The sequence below is a fragment of the Hyperolius riggenbachi genome, chromosome 1 (assembly GCF_040937935.1).
Source record: "Hyperolius riggenbachi isolate aHypRig1 chromosome 1, aHypRig1.pri, whole genome shotgun sequence".
NCBI lineage: Eukaryota > Metazoa > Chordata > Amphibia > Anura > Hyperoliidae > Hyperolius > Hyperolius riggenbachi.
In genome coordinates this window covers 264244822-264251784 of record NC_090646.1, presented here as the reverse complement: position 1 = coordinate 264251784, position 6963 = coordinate 264244822, and the positions used below count along the sequence as shown (strand labels likewise).

Genomic DNA, 6963 nt, shown 5'->3' with positions numbered 1-6963 from the left:
TTCCGCATGCGGAAATGCTTTATGAATGATAGCCATTGTGTTTGTGTGTAACGTGTAGCATTATTAGAAAGTGCTGCATGCTGTGCGTTATACACGTTATTAGCTGAGTTGGACTGTTTGCACATGCTCAGTAATGACTTGGAAGCATACTTTTCATTTCCTGTATGCTCTACTGTATGCGAGGGGGCATGAAGTTGCAGTGCGACTTGTTTTTTGGGCGTTGCGTTGTAATTTGCGTTGCAACTTTAACGTCACATCAAACCACAACGTCCTACTGTGAAAGAGGCCTAAAACTACAAACAAGCAAGAAAATACTCCAAATAATGAGTGCTGAAAAGTTATAAAAAGAAGATGAAAAATGATCTCCTATGAGAAAACGCAAGAGAAAAAGTGAATTGCATATGGGCCCTTGTCAATAAAATGCCGTTGGAACCACCAGCAAGCAAGAAAATACACAAAATAATTTTGACAATACTTTTTCACCAACTTTTTAGTTCATTTTCACTTTCAAAGTTCTGAAAAGTTATTTTAAAGAGAAGATGAAAAATGATATCTTAGGAGAAAAAAAGGGGCCCATACTCAATTCACTTTTTTCTCTAACTTTTCTCCTAGGTGATATTTTTACACCTTGTCAATAAAATGCCTTTTACGTCATCAGCAACAAAATACGCAGAATTACTTTGACAATGCAGTACTTTTTTTTACCTACTTTTTTGGTACTTTTTTCAATTGTAGAATTCTGAAATTTTAAACAGAAGATGAAAAAGTATATCCTATGAGGGTGTATGTGAATAATAGGCAAACCATAAGGAGTCAGCGGCCTTCCTTGTTTTCCTCAAAATAAAGTTATTCTGAAGCAATTTTATAGATGTACAGAAATATTAATACTGTGTTTGGTAGAGGAAGGGGGATTAGTACTTTCAGAAGGTATTCCTGTAAATGGGGGTTTGAGAACCCCACTTGTAAATGATGAGTAAAGTCAGCCTATGGTTTGCCAGTTAGGGCATGAGCTGTAGGTGGCAGCAGTGAGCCGCAGGGTCGCCGGAGGAGTAGGAGGGGGAGACAGAGCAGTGAGTCAGAGGGAGAGCCGAGCAGTGTGATAGGCAGGCTGCGCGTCCCTGTTACAATGGTTACAAGATCCAGTTCTGTACTGGAGCACTTTCGAGAGGAGAAGCAACGCAACAAAGAGGGGAGAGTGGCGGCTGGACATGGAATGTAGGCGAGATAAGCTGGGGTAGAAGAAGCCTGGTCCGTCTCCCTCTCTGAGCGGCGCCTGCACTTTGTGTGATCCGGAAAGTTGTGTGCGCCCTTGTGCTGTGTATACAGGCTGACTCTGCGGAGGCCCCGCCAGGAGATGCTGCTCATCATTCCCTGCTGCTGGATGTGTTCATATCTTACTGCTGCTGCTACTCTCGTCTCACTCTAACTTCTAGCGAGTAATCTGACACCGGCGGGGATCTTCACAAAGCGGGGAGTTTAGCAGATGAGCACTGATGTACTGAAGGAGACCCCCCAGCAACAGGTAAGCCTGTCTGACCATCAATCACCCTCATGTGACTAGAAACACCGCAACATAAAGTAGCATGGAAGTTGTCTGCCCATCTTGGATAAACCAATAACATGGAACACTTGTTGCTTGTTCTGTTATGGTCTCATCATATACATGCTTCTAATGTGCAGATTTCAATTGCATACATACAGAAATCATGTTGCCTGATCTCTTGCTTTCCATGTTAGTTGATAGCCAGTTTGGTCAGCACTGGCACAAAATGTGTTAAATTTAGAGGGAGCCTAGAAAACAGCCAGTCAACACCTTCAGAGCCCCTTAGCAAAGGAGATTGAAGCCAGATGCTCCTTCCTAGCTGTGCTTCCAGGCTTAGCACATAATGGGCTGGGAAATCTCATCTTTTCAGGTCTGTGCTGCCCTTATGCTGCAGCAGCAGTGGCCTGGAGGTGTTGCAGTGTTTGCAGGCCTGCTCCTGGATGTGGTTCTAAACATTTCTTCTACAGTCCACCCAACACCATTGAAGTCCAGTCTCTTATAAGCTTTGCTGTCTTTGTAGAGTCTAGTGATATTACCAGTGTGAACAAGGGCAAAGTGGAGAGTAGCTAATAAAGGATTTGTTTCCATAGTAAAGAATAATTGGCAATCACAACTGTGATTTTGCTGTTATACAAGTCGTTACATTTTTTTTTACCTTGATAAGTAATGTTTGGGTGTTTTGGGGAAATGTATTTTTTATAAATTCTTTAAGAATTTTGACAGGTAGAGAAACAGGAAGGACCAAGCACATCGTTATCATTTTTAGGTTCTCTGTATTCTATCAGTTAATGGGGTAGCAGCTTGTAATACTCCAGGTTGCTTTAATACTGTTGAACCGTCCAATCACAGTTGTGGATCCAGACTGGGGTTGATTGAGCCCTCTAAAAAGTTTTATGCTAATATCCTTAAGCTTGCTAAACATCCAATATTGGTCAATTTTACTACTTTTATGGTGTATGAAAGCTTGCCAACACAATCTGTTAATAGGATTCAAAATCTGTTGGCCCTCACACTAACTAGAAGTGGTAACATTGACCAATTAAGATTTAATGTGTGTACACACCTTTATTCATTTACCAGATCAAAACAAAACACAGTATACTGTAGTAACTAATCAGAAGTCTCCGTACTATAGCCACACTGGTGCAAGTTGTTTTTGACTAGTTGGTTGGTAGGCCTTTGGCACAGTGGCATAGTGGATCTCGTCATGTAGCACTGGTTCCCTAGTTCTAATCTGAACCAGGACACTATCTGCATCAAGTTTGTGTGTTCTTGTTCTCAACGCCCCGATCCATCTTTCAAAATCTCAACATGCGAAAATGAATAAGAATCGTAAGATCGATCAAACGATCGTTCAAATTGACTATAGTAGAAATCATCCGCAATATGGTCTGTCATGATGGTCATCCAAAAAGAACAATCATTGTGGGTAGTCGGACTTCTTTAATTTAATGATTTAATTTTTGTGAAACAATATCGCGCAATGTCGCAAAAAAGATGGTGGTATGGACCTTATGTTGGCTTTCGCCTAAAACTGGCAAAGGATCTATTACTGCTACACTGACCATATTATTCATTAATACAGTTATATTATATTAATATTACTGCTACACTGCCAACAGATGTTTAATAGATTTCAGCTTGAAATCGCTGCCTGTGTGCCTTTAACCCCATGGCATGTACATAGTCATGTAACGTCAGGTCATGGGTATAGATGTCCTGGCGGGGATGGAGAGATGACACTGGAGACGCGCACCAGCAGGCAGTGATCTAATCTGCTGGGAAAATTGACAAGTGAATATAACATCTAAAATAGACATGCTATGCAACTTCTAAAAAGTTATGACTTTGGCAGTGTTTTTAGTCTAATTCATCATTGAAGAACCCCTGTGTGCCGACTTCTGTCTCTTCGCCCCGCCTCCTTGAAGCTGTGTGCAGTGGCACTCTCTGTATTAGAGATGCAGTGTACCACAACACTAGGCTGCAAGGGGGCGGGGCTTATGCCATAATTCACCACACAGTCTTCTATGATGAGTTGAACTGAAAACCCTGCAAAGTACACCATGCATATACTATGACTATTTTAGACTTTATAGTCTCGTATAGTTATTTGCTTCTGTTGAAGGTTGTGATTTTTCTCTGTTAAAGAAAACCTGTATCGAATGGCGGCCATGTAAATATTAACCTTCTCGGCTCCATCGCAGGAGCGGCTCGGGATCGGCTATTTCCACCTGATCCGAGCTGAGAGCCATTACTGTGCCTGCGCTGGAGCCGGGAAAGGTAAATATTGCCGGCACTACTTCGTTTGCGACACAGCTTGACAAATTGTCGGCTGTCGCTTTGGAAGGGCCTAGCGAGACCACCGCGGGATGGAGGAGGACGAGGGGAGCTTTAATCAGATCCAGAGGCTTCCCTCTCTCAAGGTAAGTACCCCCCAGGGGCCCTTTTTTCAATACAGAATCTCTTCAAAGCGGATCCGAGATCAAAAACTAACTAACAAATAACTTGTCTATATATCTTGTCTAAAATTTAGCTGCAAACAGCTTATTAGAATATGAATACAATGACAGCAGCCATGTTGTTTGTAAACATTACACAGAGGCAGGCTTATCTGTATCTTGAGCACTCAGCCTGTGAAAAAAACCTAATCCTCCCTCCCCCCCGCCTCTGAAATCTCTGGCTTTAAACCATTTGCAGTTTGTTTGATGTTCTGTTGAAATCTGTTGAGACAAAGTGTAGAATAGTAATCAATCACTGCCTGATCAATATTGATTGGCCAATTTTAACACTTTCATGTACAGCTTACCTACACAATCTGTGCATAGTGCTCGGGGCGGAGCAAGAGCATTGGCAGATTGATGGCCTTCGAACAGTGCAACTCTGCAGTTTGATCTATTTTTTTTTTTTTTTTTTTTTTTTTTTTTTTTCAATAGATGCCCTGCTGGAATTTATTGGAAATTGATGTGCAGTGTATAGTAGGAATCGATTATTTTCTAAAAGGAATCAATCATTTTGGAACATTGGGTGTCGCTACTGTGTAAATTGTTACAGTTATTTACATTCACTGAGCATTTAGGGAAATCGCTAGAGATTTAAAGAGCTCCATAAACTCTCAAAAATGCGCTCTAGTGAGTTCCAGGCCTAAATCCTAGAATTGTTTGTGGATAGACTAGCAACTCCTTTGCAAGTTTAGCATCTCACAATAACAAAGAATAAGTTCAGTAAAGAATATGACTGGGACTTCTTCTTTTATGCTAATGACAAGTTTCAGTGCTGTAGACTACTGAACACTACTGGAAATGATACAGGTTGTAGAGAAAAGTTGGAGGAAATGTAGAAAGAGAGCACTGTAGAGGGTGACTTTGTCTTCAGCATACTCAGCCTCTTCACACACCACTGGCTGGACAATAATGTGACACAGCATGCTGACGACTCAGGCCCAGGCATCACACGTAATGGTGTTGCCTAGGTGAAACTACTACACATGAATGCAGCAATAGGCATGGGAAAGAGCGAGCCATGTGACAGGATTGGATGTCAGGGCTGATGAGATAGATGCACTTGTGTGCCTCAGTTTCACATGGAAAACGGCACCACACAATCACTCCATTGCCTGGCAGTCACAAACATCACCTTGTCGGGAGAAACCATTATAACACCCAATGAAAATCATTTGCTTGCCATTTTACCGGATTAAAACATCACCATACATGCCATATTTCCTTACAAGTTGGACGTATAGCACACCATTATCCCCAGCCTGTTCGTCTGTAGCGATTGCATGCGATCCTTAGGGTGCACAGTTTGGGGACCCCAGTGCAGTACAGATAGATCACTAGGCAACAGCATAGCAATGCATCTATACAGCATTGGGTCCCTGAACTGTAGCCCTAACAATCGCATCTGATTGCTACAGGTAGTAAAGTACTTAATTATTATTGTTTACACTTTGCATGACAATAAATAATAAAATTATTTAAACCTTTTTTTTTTTTTTTTTTTTTTTTTGTTTTGTAACCAGTTCGGCCTATCTGGACGAGCTTGCTCGTCCAGATAGGCGCTGCTGCCGCAGGCTGGTGCGCGCGATCGGGCATGCTCCCGCTGCCCGCCTCTAGCCCCCTGATCAGTGAATGGGAATATAATTCCCATTCACCGATCTAACTTCCCCGCAGAAATACCGACGCTTTCTCTCCAGAGAGCGTATTTCTGCCCCCAGGAAACTTCTCCCCAGCATTTTAGTTCCTGGATGTGAGATCGTTCGCATCCAGGACTTTTTTCACTGTGGCCATCTTGTGGCCAAATAGTAAACTGCACCAACATACATTTTTAATAAAAAATATTATTTTACATTTAAAATTAGCAGTTTCCCTCCCACACTAAAAATTACCCACATACACATTTTTTTTAAAAAATAAAATAAAAAATACAATAAAAAAACAACATAAATAGTTACCCAAGGGTCTGAACTTTTTAAACATGCATGTCAACAGAATATGTTATTATATTATTTAAAATTATAAGCTTATAAATAGTGATGGACGCAAATTGAAAAAATGCACCTTTATTTCTAAATGAAATATCGGCACCATAAATTGTGATAGGGACATCGTTTAAACGATGTAATAACCGGGACAGATGGGCAAATAAAATACATGACTTTTAATTACGGTAGCATATATTAATTTCAAACTATAATGGCCAAAAACTGAGAAATAATGAATTTTTTTCATTTCTTTCTTAATCTTCCTGTTAAAATAGATTTAGAAAAAAATAATTCTTAGCAAAATGTACTACCCAAAGAAAGCCTAATTAGTGGCGGAAAAAACAAGATATAGATCAATTCATTGTGATAAGTAGCAATAAAGTTATAGGCGAATGAAAGGGAGGTGAACGTTGCTCGGATGCATGAGATTTTCGGACTGCGGTGCTGAACCGGGTAAACTGCTTGACTCTTTTTTTCAACTTCTCATCAGTGATTGCTGCTTTTGGCTATGGCAGTAATTATTCACAGCACAGACGATCTGAATAAAAGTTCACATGCCCCGGTCAGAGCTCCACGGTTACTTGTGGGCGCATTCGCAGCAGGTTTCAATGAGGATATCTGCTGCAGAGTAATTGCACTGTTTTTCAACAGATGACACACTTGTACAGTGGGATGCGAAAGTTTGGGCAACCTTGTTAATCGTCATGATTTTCCTGTATAAATCGTTGGTTGTTGCGATAAAAAATGTCAGTGAAATATATTATATAGGAGACAAACACAGTGATATTTGAGAAGTGAAATGTTTATTAGATTTACAGAAAGTGGGCAATAATTGTTTAAACAAAAATAGGCAAGTGCATAAATGTGGGCACCACAAAAAATAAAATCAATATTTAGTAGATCCTCCTTTTGCAGAAATTTACAGCCTCTAAACGCT

The 6963-nt window shown here is 40.6% G+C and overlaps 1 protein-coding gene across 6 annotated transcripts in view; it reads left to right on the top strand.

The window, feature by feature from the left end:
* The first annotated feature begins 1082 nt into the window (after positions 1-1082).
* The window catches only part of PTPN13 (protein tyrosine phosphatase non-receptor type 13), a 289441-nt gene continuing 283560 nt past the window's right edge, over positions 1083-6963 (top strand). For all 6 annotated transcript variants that reach the window (XM_068233487.1, XM_068233483.1, XM_068233482.1 and 3 more), the window contains exon 1: positions 1083-1522. The gene's annotated coding sequence lies outside the window, so the exon portion shown is untranslated. The remainder of the gene's footprint in view (positions 1523-6963) is intronic.